The following is a 14800-nucleotide window of genomic DNA, read 5'->3' on the forward strand; positions in this document are numbered from 1 at the left end:
GACAGACAAACAGCACATGTTCTCTCTGATATGCAGAAATTAGATCTAAAGCACACTGGGATATGACAAATTATACAAGATTCTAGATACTCATATGCAGTGAGACCAAAAGAAGATAGTCTTGGGAGAGAATCACAAAGGTGCAATGCCTACATACTTCTTCATATTTATAATATATATATATATATATATATATAATATGTATATATACAAACTCAAGATATGGAAATGAGATCTCTTTTTTTCTTCTTTTTTGAAAAAAATTATTTTTGATTCTTTTTTCTTTATGTATGGCGGATTTCATGTTTCTACTTTTGGGAGGATGGGGGGTACAGAACTCAAGGGAAAAATGGTGACAAAGTGCAGCAGTGGAGCTCAGTGGACACTGGTGACCGTGAACTACACAACTCGTGGGTGGAGATGGGAAGGAGAGACTGGGAGAGAATGAGGGAACAGAAGACACTGTAGGAAAGGAACGTGCTCCTTACCTGACTCATGTTACTGTAATCCCTCTGTACATCACCTTTATAATAGCAAGAAAGTAAATTAATTTTAAAAATCTGTGTTTTAAAGAAAATGGAATAAACAAGAAATTGGTATTGCTTGTAAAGAATTAAAATATACCCAATCAGTAAATTAACGATTGTTATCCTGGAATTTGATCAGCGAGATACAGGAAAACCACACTTTGCAGGATGGAATCAAGAGTCTATTACAAAGCCAGCGACTGCAAGCAGGCTCATGTCCCAAAGAACCTGCAGCCCCGAATGTAGCTTGCACCGTTTATAAAGGCCAAAAGCACACGATTGGATCTTATATGAATAAGTGTTATCCAAAGCAAAGTAAACTATCTAGGAGAACAATCAGGGGAATCAATGGCAAGCATTCTTTGGAGCAAAACTGTCCCGGAGCTAAACAATAGGATACATCCCCAACCCAAAGAATGACCCATTTCACCTCTAGGGATTTCAGAACAGGGTGAGGTCCCCACCATCTATCACAACACCAGGAAGCACTGAGGACAAGATGAAGTTACTTAGACCCAGTAGCCATATTTTACTCCCCACTGGTTTTCTGTGCATGGAATAAAAATCATGGATTCTTCGGTGAGAGGGCTGTATTGGGCTGTTAGGACCATGAGCTTAACTGAGTTCATATGATTTTGAACACAGTTTACAAAACAATTGAGAAGACAAGAAAAGCAGAATGAAGGGCCCCATGTCTGCAGATACCAGAGTTGTTAGCCATGAGGACGCATTAAATAATTTTTGGAAACAATTCTAGGAATTTTCATAATTTTGCTTTATTTTTTTTCCTCACCGTAAATAGGCTCTCCTGTACTAAACTAGTTCCATTAGCAAACATGCAAACATGCTTCTCCTAAGGCTGCACAGAGATCCCTCTGTTGTAGAAACAGAAGGTCCAGCCAGGCGCCAGTGGCTCACGCCTATAATCCTAGCTATTCAGGAGGCTGAGATATGAGGATCACGGTTCAAAGCCAGCCCGGGCAGGAAAGTCCGTGAGACTCTTATCTCCAATAAGCCACTAGAAAACTGGAAGTTGCGCTGTGGCTCAAGCGGTAGAGTGCTCGCCTTGAGCTGAAGAGCACAGGGACAGCACCCAAGCCCAGAGTTCAAGCCCTATGGCCAACCAAAAAAAAAAAAAAAGTTGATTTGGTATGACCAACACCTATGTAATAAGGAGACTTTGAACTTAAACATAACCAGCAATCCTTTCCCAGGTCAGGCACGGTCAGGTTTATAAACCTATGTCAAACAAAGAAAGGCTTCAGGGAAGGAGTTGACAGAAAGGGTAAAGGGTCGGTGTGAGGCTAAAGTCAGCTTCAGTGGACCCGCAGTGGTGTGTGCCTTCCACCCCAAACAGCAGGTTTTAACCAGGCGTGGTTGAGCCAGGCAGGATCCAGTCTGTTTTACCACAATGAGAATGGTCAGGATGATGGTCTACAGTCCCTTCCGTGTGGGAGTGAGGCCATCCACCACCCTTCAGAGTTTTGTTCTCTGCCCATCGTCTTGGCTAGATGTTTTTCCTCTAAACACTGGCTTGGATGGCAGGGAGGGCATTGGGAACAGTCAACAGAATATCTAGGGGCCCCATTGGTTTTAAGGCAGTTTCTCCAGCAATGGCAGTTGGCCAAATCCCATGTTGGAAGGGAGAGACTGACAGGTCAGATGAGAGTCTTTGCCAATAGCTCCTTTTATTTCCAAGTGAAGCAACATGATCAACAGAAATAGCTTTTAAGCAGGGCTTACCTGGAACTTATTAAGGATCAAAGTTAAATCTGACAAACTTGTAAGAGTCATCTGTCCCTCTGTGGGTCTGCCTGTAATTGCTACAGATCAAATCTGCAAAGGCAAAACTCAATAGTAGTCATGATGAGAGTTTTGGAACAGCAACTTATTTAAACAACCTAGTTCATTTTTGACTGAATATGGCACTTTAGGATACTAATTAAGATTGGAAACCAGGCTGGGAATATGTCTTAGTGATAGAAGTGCATGAAGTGCATGAAGTCCTGGGTTCCATTCCTCAGTACCACATAAACAGAAAAAAACAGAAGTAGTGTTATGGCTTAAATGGTAGAGCACTAGCCTTGAGCAAAAGAAGCTCAGGGACAATGCCCAGGCTCTGAGTTCAAGCCCCAGGACTGGCAAAAATAAAAAAGAATTTCAGGAAATATCAAAATAAAAATATTACCATATTAACAGAGAAGCACTTTAGTTTGATAGAAAAGACTACACACCATACTGACAGTTTATTTTTTGTATCAAAATACCAGATTATTTGGAATATATTTGCACGCATGTGCACACACACACACACACACACACACACACACACACACACACTTGTGAACAAGTGGTCTTAAAGTACCCTTAGATTTTAAAAATGAATCTGGGCCATATATTTTCTGGAATTCCAGTGACAAGAGGTATTTTTGCTTATGGCACTATAGAGCCATGTGGTCAGTGTTAGAAAAACAAAAACTTAAAAAAAAAATACTTTTGCCAACAAACAGAATCTCTTACTCTTACAGATAACCAAGACTTCGATAACCAAAAACAGAATATGTTTAGACAACTTTGCTAGCAAGGCACATTAGCCTACAGATGGGCCTTGAATACTCCCTCGATGGGTGGAGGAGTGAGCTTGGTGGAAGAGCGGCTGGGGGCGCATGAAGCTGAACCCTTAGCCCACCATGTGGCCTTACTGAGTTTTCACCCATTTTTAGCCTAGAGCACTTTACATATCAATTTATACTAAGGCCAAATTAAATCACACAGAGAGTTAACTTGCCTCCCATCAGACTCCCCTCAGTCCCTGGTGAAAGTTCTTAAGCATATATGGGGGGACCGTGGGCTTACTATGGGAAGAATATGGCTTTGTAATAAAGACTCCTGATTTGACCTCTCAAAATGTGGTTTTACTGTATCTCGAGGTCCAATTCCTGTATAACAAACTTTCACTTTGACTGATCCCAAAGAAGATAAGAGACATAATGTTGATGTCTGAAGTGATGAGAGACACTACCTTTCACTAACTGAGGCCAGGTTCACAGCAATGGGCTTCAGCACCGGAAATCCAAAATGTAAATAAAGCCCAAGTAGAGATTTGAGCAAAGAAAGATAAGGTATGAAGTGTTACTGTGTTTGAAAATGACAGTGAAGAAATGGGCAGTTAAGAACTGACTGGAGCCGGGCACTGGTGGCTCACGCCTGTAATCCTAGCTACTCAGGAGGCTGAGATCTGAGGATCGTGGTTCAAAGCCAGCCAGGGCAGGAGAAACCCTGAGACTCCTATCTTCAATAAACCACCAGAAAACAGGAAGTGGCGCTGTAGCTCAAGTGGTAGAGCGCTAGCCTTGAACTGAAGAGCTGAGGGACAGTGCCCAGGCCCAGAGTTCAAGCCCCACGACCGACCAAAAAAAAAAAAAAAAAGAACTGACTGGTTTAGCCAGAGTTGGGGAATGGTTGCCTAAACTGAAGAGGAAAGATGCCAACACAGTGAAACTACTGGCAGAACTGGCTTCGCCACATGCTTCCTTTATGACTCCAGACAAAGCCATCAAGATAACCATTGGCCAGGTGGGTGGCAGGGAGCATGGCTCAGTTGGCTGGGTGACTTGTTGGATTATGTTTGTCAGAATTAGCACAGCTTGAATTTTTTTCCTGGCAAGTTAAAGATAATACAGAAGAGGAGAAAGTGACAAAGAAAAATCTGAGAAGGACTTGGAGCGACAGTGGGCAGCTGAAGAAGTGGAGCCCACAAAACTTCCGGCTGAAGAAGGACAAGGCTCCTGTTTGAATCCTCTCTCCTGTTCTGCTTCAGTGTTGAGGTCCGGGGTCTGTGTGTGTGTGTGTGTGTGTGTGTGTGTGTGTGTGTGTGTGTGTGTGTGTGTGTGTGTGTGTGTGCGCGCGCGCGCGCGCGCGCGCGCATGTATGCATGCATGCGTGTGTGTATTTGGTTTTGTTTTGTTTGTCGGTTGTGGGGCTTGAACTCTGGGCCTGGGCGCTGTCCCTCAGCTCTTCAGCTCAAGGCTAGCGCTCTACCACTTGAGCCACAGCACCACTTCTGGCTTTTTCCACTTATGTGGTGCTGAGGAATCAAACCTAGGGCCTCATGCATGCAAGGCAAGCGCTCTACCACTGAGCCACCTTCCCAGCCAGGCTATTTGTTTTTTGACCTAAGAAATTCACTGGGTATAAAATAGACCTGGATGTCCTATGGGGTTACTTTCACAGAATCATTCACATGCCACAACTGAATGAGTAACTTACAGAATCTTTTCTTTTCCTTCTTTCATTCCTTCCTTCCTTTCTTCCTCCCTCCCTCCCCCCCTCTCTCTTTGTCTTTCATCTGAGACTGGGACTGGATTTTAGTACCTGTCACTTTTGCTCATTAGGTAGTGCTCTACCGATGACAGCCGTGCCTCCAGCCCCCAGGATTTATTCTATACAAATGTCACACTATTCCATTTATAGCAGTTGTGTGTGATGTTTAAAATTTATTTTGCAAGTCCTGAGGCTTGAACTCAGCCTGGGCACTGTCCCTGAGCTTCTTTTGCTCAAGGCTAGCACTCTGCCACTTGAGCCACAGCGCCACTTCCTGCTTTTTCTGTTTATGTGGTATTAAGGAATCGAACCCAGGGCTTCATGCATGCTAGGCAAGCACTCTACCACTGAGCCGCCTTCCCAGTCCCAAGAAATTCTTATCATAGGAAGTATTAGCATAAGCTGCCAACACTAGAACTTGCCTCTGTCACTTGCCCACCTCCTGAGTTAGGAGAGGTAACAAGAACTCCAATGTCCTGGGATGAGATGTGGGAGAGTTTTCCTAGGGCTCTGAGTGTTGTGCTCACAAACAAGATGGGTGGATGTTTGTTATTAGATGTGAGAGCAGCCATCTGTTGCCTACAAGAAACACATCCTGCTGACAAAGACAAATGTTGGTATGGGGAAGATCTCCAAGTTAAAGGTCCCCAAAGCAGGGCAGAAGTACCCATACTCACTGCTGACACCCAGAATTTAAGCCACGTGCCACTGGAGTATATCTATAATCCTAGCTGACTCAGGAAACTGAGATCTGAGTATTTAAAGCAAGTGCAGGCAGGAAAGTTCATAAGATTCTTACCTTCAACTAATCACCAAAAAGCCAGAAATGGAGATGTGACCCAAGTAGAGCACTAACTAGCCTTGAGCCAAAAAAGCTAAGGATCAGTGCTCAGGCCCTAAGTTTAAGCCCCATTAATGGCACACAGACACACAGACACAGACACACACAGACACACACACACACACACACACACACACACACAGAGAGAAAATACGGATTTTAAACTTAAACTAGTCAGAAGAGACAAGAAAGGGCCTCATTAAAAATATAAAAGGCAGGGAAAATTCATGAAGAGGAAATAAGTCATTAAAACACACCATATGTTGGCACACCTACACTCATTAAACAAACACATCTGGACTTAAAATCACCAACAGACCCCAGCACAGTAATAACGGGAGACTTTAATACTCCACTTTCACCAGTAAATAGGCCATCTATGCAAAAAAATCAATAACCACACATGGAAAAAACACTCAGAACGAAATGACACCAGAGACCAAATAAATTGATCCATCTGTAATCTAGCAGCTGTCCAGGGCATACTCTTCTCAGCAGTCCACGGGGCTTCCTACAAAAGTAGATAGTAGTTTAGGACTGTAGTGACTCTTAGCAAATGCAAAAACATTACAATAGTGCCTTCTATCAGACCATAACTAGAACTCAATAACCAAAAGAGCTACAGAAAATATTTGAACACATGGAGACTAGACAACACATGATTGAATAAGTGGGCCCCTAAAAAATTACAAGCTCACGCCTGTAATCCTAGCTACTCACAAGACTGAGATCTAATGACTACAGTTCAAAGCCAGCCTGGGCAGGAAAGTCTGAGAGACTCTTATCTCCAATTAACCTCCAGAAAACCGGAAGTGGCACTGAGGCTCAAGGGGTAGAGCATTCGCCTTGAGATGAAGAGCTCAGGGACAGCAGCCAGGCCCAGAGTTCAAGCCCCACAACCAGGAAAAAACAAAGAAAGAAAGAATGAGAGACATGAACAAGTTTTTCTAATGAAGATTGAAGTAAAACCTACCAGACACTTCGAGACAGAGCTAAGAGAAAGCTGTATAGCTGTAAGTGCCTACACAGTAGAAACAATAACAAACAGAAATCTTAAATAGAGAAATGAGGTGCCTCAGACTTGTAGAAAAACAAGCCAAGCCCCAAATGAGCAGTTGGAAAGAAATACTAAAATTAGTACAGAAACGGGTGAAATTGAGACTAAAACTATAAAACTAACACTTGTTCCCCTCCCCCGCCTTTTTTTGGGGGGGGGCTAGGGGTGTTGAGGAGCTTGAACTCTGGGCCTGGATACTGTTCTCAGCTCTTCAGATCAAGGCTAGTGCTCTACTACTGGAGCCACAGCACTACTTCCAGCTTTTACTGCTTATGTGGTGCTGAGGAATTGAACTCAGGGCCTCATGCATGCAAGGCAAGCTCTCTTAAAACTGAGCCACCTTCCCAGCCCTTCCCCTATTTTTAATGGTGGAAACAAAAAACATCTAAAACCTAAGCTTCTGGAAGAACCACTTGTTACTGCCGGTCTTGTAACTCTCCTCAAACTTGACCTTGGCCTCCCATCAGGCCTTGCATTTAAGAGCTGAAGATGTCTCTGAAGACATCCTTGTTGACCACAGTTTTGTCCAAGGGGATATCCACCTACGTGGGCATAGGTGATTGTAGTTATAAACCTTCACAAAGGACTTGTTCTTTGACCCCTGGCAATCTTCTTGTCCATGTTAGCTGTCTCTTTTCCGGGATAGTGATCAATTTCTGCCATGAAAGCACGGCTGTAGGCGCAATCTGAGGGGCTACCATCAATGTTCTTCATGATGATGGCTTTATGTCTGGAGTAGCGTCCAGCCAGGACCAGCATCACTTTCCTGGATTTCATGAACTTACCCATTTCAACAGTACCCAGCAGCCCTACAGCAAAAAGATGGGGTTTTTGTTTTGTCAGTCATGGGGCTTGAACTCTGGGTTTGGGCGCTGTCCCTCAGCTCTTCAGCTCAAGGCTAGTGCTCTACCACTTGAGCCGCTGTGGTTTTCTGAATGGTTTATTGAAGATACGAGTCTCATGGATTTCTTGCTCGGGCTGGCTTTGAATCTCAATCCTCAGATCTCAGCCTCCTGAGTAGCCAGGATTACAGGCGTGAGCCACCAGCACTTGGCTAAAAAGGTGGGGTTTTTTTGTTTTGTTTGTTTTTTAATGAGAGTGACAAATTCTTAGCCAATCTTACCAAAAGGAGGAAGGAAATGATTCAAACTAAAAAAAAATAGAGATGAAACCAGGAAATCACAACAAACACCAATGAAAGTCAGAGAAAAACTAAACTCAACTAAACTGGAGCTCTTTTCTTTTGTTGTTGTTTGGCACCAGACTGGGACTTGAATTCCATACCTGATGCTTTTGCTCATTTACTAGCACTCCATCAGCTGAGCCACATCTCCAAGCCCTAAATACATCTATTTCAAGATGTATTTGACCTACGAAAATGAACCAACAGGATAGAAACCACTTGAACAGGCTCAGAATGTTGCTTAATGGTAGAGTGTTTGCTTAGCATGCATGAAGCCCTGGGTTCAACTCCTCAGTACCACATATACAACAACAAGACAAACAAACAAAAGAAGCCACTCGAGCAGAGCTGAAATAATGAAGAAGTAATAGAGCCTTCCCCATCTCCCCCGCCACCACAAAAAAAAAAAAAAAAAAAAAAAAAAAAAGCCCAGGAACAGATGAATTCCCTGCCAAATTCTATCAGATCTTTAAGAACTAACACCAATACGCCTCCAATTTTTCCATGAGATAGAAAAGGAAGGGATGTTACCAAACTTGTGTTAGGAAGCCAGCATTATACTCATTCTCAAACTGAGCTAGGACATAATGATAAAAGAAAATGATATAGGGTGAAATGGGTGGGGGGGGCCAATGGAAGGAGTGACATTGAAAAGAAGCATTGTACTCATAACCTGACTTAAGAAATTGCAATCTCTTTGTATGACTACTTAATAATTTTAAAAAAGAAAGATATAGACCAATATCACTGATTAAGGTTGACACAAAAATTTTCAGTTACTTCCCAACAAAATTCATCATACAGACAATCAAAATTCTATATACCAATAATGGTATAGAAGCCAGGAAGATGAATCCATTTACAATTGCCTCAAAACAAAACTGGCTATAAATTTAACCAAGAAGGCAAGACCTCTGCAATAAAAATCAAAAAACTTTAAAGAAATTGAAGAAGACACCAGGAGATGAAAAGACCTCTCATGAGGCCCATGGATTGGCAGAATTAATATCATGGAAGTGGATGTACTGCCAAGAGCAATCTACATGGTCAGTGCAATACCCATCAAAATGCCAGTGTTATTCTTTGCAGAAATAGAAAATCAATCAATAAACTCATTTGGAAGCACAAGAGACCCCACAGGAAAAAATTAATCCTGGGCAAAGAGATCAATGCAACATTTATCACAATGGCAGACATCAAGTTATAGTATAGATCTATGCCTCTGATCATATAAAATAATGTGTATGCTGAGCCCTGGTAGCTCACCCATAATCCTAGCTACTCAGGAGGCTGAGATCTTAGGATTGCAGTTCAAAGCCAGCCTGGGCAGGAAAGTCCATGAGACTCTTATCTCCAATAAAATACTCAGAAAAAGCTGGAAATGGTGCTGAAGCTCAGGTGGCAGAGCCGTAGTGCCTAGGCCCTGAGTTCAATGCCCAGCCTGGCAAAATAAATAAAGAGATAGATAAAACATGTGTCCGAATGAAAAAAGCTATACTATAGAGCCACGGGAACAAAAATAGCTGCTCCTGTTACTCAGAAAAAGTTTTTAAAAATCTACTTTAATGATTCTTAGATAAAAATCTACTTTAATGATCTGAAGGAGAGTAAATCAATATATAAGAACAAAACCTGGCCAGGCACCAGTGACTCATACCTGTAATCCTAGCTACTCAGGAGGCTGGGTTCTGAGGATCGTGGTTCAAAGCCAGCCCGGGCAGGAAAGTCAATGAGACTCTTATCTCCAATAAAAACCACTAGAAAACCAGAAGTGGCACAATGGTTTAAGCGGTAGAGCACTTGCCCTGAGCTAAAGAGCGCAGGGACAGCACCCCAGACCAGAGTTCAAGCCCCATGACTGACAAAAAAAAAAAAAAAAAGAAAGAAAAAAACCTGTCTAGTCATGTTTTTGCAGTCTTGATCACAATTACAAAATAATGAAGTCAGCTCACATGCCCAACAACTAGTAATGGATAAAGAAATTTCATACACACACAATACACACATACACACATACCACATACACACACCACATACACATACCATGAAATATTACTAGGCCAAAAAGAAAAATGAAATTATGTCATTTGTAGACAAATAGATGAAAAAGTAGACACCATACTGAGTGAGGTAAGGCTGACAAGAAACAATGGACCATGTGTTTCACTCATACATGGAAACTAGAATATATGTATATGTATGTGAGAGAGAGAGAGAAAAGGAGATTTATCACTAGAAACTCTTTGGGGGAGAGGAGGAAAGGGGAGAATGGGAAGAATATCAAAATACATTGCATCTGTGTATGAAAATAGTTTAATTGGAAATTCAAAGACTTATAGAAAGATGCTCTCCGAAAGAAAACCAGTCCTGAAGTGTAGACTCGTGCCTGGATGAATGCCAAGATGGCTGCATGAATGAAGGCAGTCAGACTCCAGAGGCGAGCTTCGTTGGAAGGGAGATAGCAGCACCAAGCACACAGTCAGGAGCTCAGCCCAGCTCGCCTGGGCTGGCGGCGGGTGAGATGGGGAGGGGCTGCTTCCTGGATGGTATTCTGCCGTGATGGAACTAGGGAAGGGCAGTGGTTGCATAATACCGTGGAAACAGCAAAACCAGAAATCAGGGTGTGTCTGCTCCCCGTCCCCCCTGGGTGAGGACGAACACAGCATCACATGCTAGCATAATGTATTGAAAGGAGGAGGAAGAGGGAGAGGGGTTCGACAGACAGATGGGGTAAATTTGATCAAAGTATCTTGTATGCACGTGTGTAAATATTACCATGAAATCCCTTTGTGTGATTAATTCATACTAATAAAAATTTGCACTTGGGGCTGGGAAGGTGGCTCAGTGGTAGAGTGCTTGCCTAGCATGCATGAAGCCCTGGGTTCGATGCCTCAGTACCATATACACAGAAAAAGCTGGAAGTGGCACTGTGGCTCAAGTGGTAAAATGCTAGCCTGGAGCAAAAGAAGCTCAGGGACAGTGCCCAGGCCCTGAGTTCAAGCCCTAAGACTGGCAAAAAAAAAAAAAAAAAAAAAAAGTTTCACTTATTTGGTGCCAGTCCTGGGGCTCGAATTCAGGGCCTGGGTGCTTATCCCTTAGCTTTTCTGCTCAAGGCTGGTGCTGTATCATTAGAGTCACAGCTCCACATCTGGCTTTTGGTGGTATCTCATGGACTTTCCTGCCCAGGCTGGCTTCAATTCTCCATCCTTAGATCTTAGCCTCTTGAGTAGCTAGGATTAGTGCGAGCCAGCAGCACCCAGCTGCTGGAATTATTCTTCCATATCCTTCATTGTCTTCTTGTTGTGTATAGCTGTCTGTTTGAATCTTTAGTTGTGTCATCTTTAAATTTGTTCTGCTGCTCATACATTTCATCTTTGGTTTCATTAATTGTTCTTGTCACTGTTTTTTTTTTAATTCATTTAAGTTTCATCTTCATCACTTAAACCCTTTATTGTGGAGCTTTGGAGGGAGATGCTAGCTTTTTATTTTTTTTAACTTAAGAATTTTGTGGGTTTTCTTTGGGATTTGCACATCTGGGGCATAGGTGAAGAATCAATCTCCTGTGTCCTTTGTGCTGGTATTTTTTGTTTTGTTGTTGTTTTTTGCCAGTCCTGGGGCTTGAACTCAGGACTTGGGCACTATCCCTGAGCTTCTTTTGCTCAAGACTAACACTGTATGAGCCACAGCACCACTCCTGGCTTTTTCTGTGTATGTGGTACTGAGGAATAGAACTCAGGGCTTTATGCATGGTAGGCAAGCACTCTAACACTAAGCCACATTCCCAGCCCTGGTGTTTTTTTGTTTCATTTTGTTTTCAGATGATTTATGGCTGGGCAACCACTGGGTTGAGTATTTTCTTGTTAAGCTAGCTTGGACGCTTAGTGTGGCTCAGTAGTCAGATGATTCATTTCAATGCCCCAAACAGCTGTGTGTGACCATCTCCACTCAGGGAGGGGAGCTCAGCTACAAAAGCTGTTGCAGCTCACAAACCACAACTGCTGCTGCTCCAGAATCTTTTTTTTTTTTAAATCAGTCATGGAGCTTGAACTCTGGGCCTGGGCACTGTCCCCCAGCTCTTCAGCTCAAGGTTAGCGCTCGAGCACTTGAGCCACAGAGCCATTTCCAGTTTTCTAGTGGTTCATTGGAGAAAAGAGTCTCACGGACTTTCCTACCCTAGCTGGCTTTGAACCGTGACCCTCAGATCTCAGCCTCCGGAGTAGCTAGGATGACAGCCACTAGCGCTTGGCTCCAATAGTTTTAAATGAAGTAAAAGCATCTTTGTGGTTAGGAAATGTAGCCCCATGTGGTGGTGACTGGCAGGAGACCATCAGATCACCTGTGAATAATGCTACCTACTTGGAGGAAGGGGTACTTAGGAGCAAAGGCTAAGGCGAAAATGAAATGAGGCAAGCAGAAAACATTGAGTTAGCTTTGTGCTGATACGCAGGAGGAGGCAAAATGAAGAAGATGGAATAGATACACACACAAAAAAAAGAAAGAAAAAAACACACAAATTATATTTGGGTGATCTAGTTACCAGCCAAGAGCACGGGTAGTGAGGAGGGACTGGAGACAGAGGAGTGCATGGAAAACAGCGTGAGGGGCAGCGCAGAGCAGCCTAACTGCAGACAGAGGGAAAGCGCCAACGGGGAGGGGGTCGGAAAGAGAAGAAACATTCGAACTTAAGATTGAGAACTGAGAGGCAGGTGTTGCGGTTCAGGCATGATGGCTTCAGGAAAAAAAAAGAATGCAGGTAAAAAGCAGGACTGAAAAGAAAATGGGAGCGAGGTATAAATTTGTCTAAATTTGATGTTCATAAAATGACACAAATGAATAAAACAAAATAATCACACAAAAAAGCAACAGAGACAAATAGATGTATATATTAAAACAAAGCATAAACTTCTATTAATTTGTATGTGGCTACACCCACATACATGTGCATACACACACCACCTCCTCCTCCTCCTCCTCCTCCTCTACCACCTCTTCCTCCTCCTCCTCCTCCTCCTCCTCTTCTTCCTCCTCCTCCTCCTCTTCTTCCTCCTTCTCTTCCTCCTCCTCCTCCTCCTCCTCCTCCTCCTCCTCCTCCTCCACCTTCTCCTCCTCCTCCTCCTTCTCTTCCTTCTCCTCCACCTTCTCCTCCTCCTCCTTCTCCTTCTCTTCCTCCTCTCCTCCATGGTTTCTGGCTCTCTTCCTTTTCTTTTCCTCTCTTTACAGTCTAGTCTCCTCTGTGTCATGAGATTCTTCTCATTCAAGGAATGAAAATGGCGGGTGCTTCTAACTGACCATCTCCCCTGACCTCCCCATTTTGCTTTTAATCATTTTTCAAATAGGGTCTCACATTCACCCACAGATCAGCATGGGCCAAGCTCCTTTTATACTTCCCGCACTGCCAAGATGACAGGAGTCACCTATGGGGGCCCAGATCTTTTATATTCATGGAGATAGGAGCCTTGCTAACTTTTGGCCCAGGATGGCTTTAACTGCTACCTTCCCAATCTCCACCTCCCAAGTGTCTGGGATTACAAGTGAGAGCCACAGAACCCATCTGCCTTGACTACTTTTTTTTTTTTTTTGCTTTTGGGTCAGTCATGGGTCTTGAACTCTGGGCCTAAGCGCTGTCCCTCAGCTCTTCAGCTCAAGGCTAGTGTTCTAGCCCTTGAACCATAGCACCACTTCAAGTTTTCTGAGTGGTTTATTGGAGATAAGGAGTCTCACAGACTTTCCTGCCCAGGCTGGCTTTGAACCACCATCCTCAGATCTCAGCCTCCTGAGTAGCTAGGATTACAGGCGTGAGCCACTGACGCCAGGCCTTGACTACTTTTTTTGGGGTGGGGTGGGGTCCGGTTGTGGGGCCTGAATTCTGGGCCTGAGCGCTGTCCCTCAGCTCTTCAGCTCAAGACTAGCTCTACCACTTGAGCCACAGCGCCACTTCCGGCTTTTTTCTTTTTGCTTATGTGGTACTGAGGAATCGAACCCAGGGCTTCAGGCATGCAAGGCAAGCGCTCTGCCACTGAGCCACCTTCCCAGCCCCCCTTGACTACTTTTTATTTTTATCATCAGTTGAGTAATCTGAAGGAGAGCAGCACCAATAGCTGTGGGTGGCCAAGGGCACAGGAGGTTGGCAAGTGGTTCCTCGGGTAACAAGAGTCAGTGCTGAGACAGTATCTCGCTGCCTGGCCGCAGGCCAGTTGAGATAAATCAGGACCAAATTGACAGAAGATAGCTACAAGCCGTTGAGCCATTGCAGCACCATGACAGCTAAAAGTAAACAGACACCACTGAACTGTATCATTGGGTCACTGGACCATGGGATCATCAATGCTGTGGTTGCAAGTCCTGGCCCAAGAGGAAAACAACTGGGGCCTCACCTGATCCTGGAGGCCAGGAACCTGTTGCTACACTATAGGTTTCCAGGGTCTCAGCGAACTCCTGCTGCTGGTATCTTCCAATCCTCAAGTCTGTAAATACCCACCAAGCCCCTCAATGAGCCGGAGGAGCCTGGCCCAGCCTGCCCACCACGTCCATCGGGGCAGCGCGGAAAGGCAGCCCGTGCCTGCTGGTTCGTGACACTTGTCTTGCATGGGCAAAGCCCTGGGCTCCATCCCCTGCACTTAGAAAAACAGTTAAATGAGTTTATTGACTCACTAAATTAAAAGACTAGATCCCAGGATGAGAAGGTAGCTCAGTGGTAGAGTGCTTGCCTTGCATGCATGAGGCCCTGGGTTCAATTCCTCAGCACCACATAAGCAGAAAAATACAGAAGTGGCACTGTGGCTCAAGTGGTAAAGTAATAGCCTTGAGCTGGAGAGCTGAGGGGCAGCGCCCAGGCCCAGAGTTCAGGCCCCATGACCAACAAAAACAAA

The 14800-nt window shown here is 44.0% G+C and overlaps 1 pseudogene; it reads right to left on the reverse strand.

The window, feature by feature from the left end:
- Positions 1–7133: 7133 nt before the first annotated feature.
- Positions 7134–7537, reverse strand: LOC138818609 (large ribosomal subunit protein eL27 pseudogene; annotated as a pseudogene).
- Between the last annotated feature and the right edge of the window lie 7263 nt (positions 7538–14800).

Source organism: Dipodomys merriami, unplaced genomic scaffold (genome assembly GCF_024711535.1).
Source record: "Dipodomys merriami isolate MVZ:Mamm:240054 unplaced genomic scaffold, mDipMer1.0.p SCAF_78, whole genome shotgun sequence".
Taxonomy (NCBI): Eukaryota; Metazoa; Chordata; class Mammalia; order Rodentia; family Heteromyidae; genus Dipodomys; species Dipodomys merriami.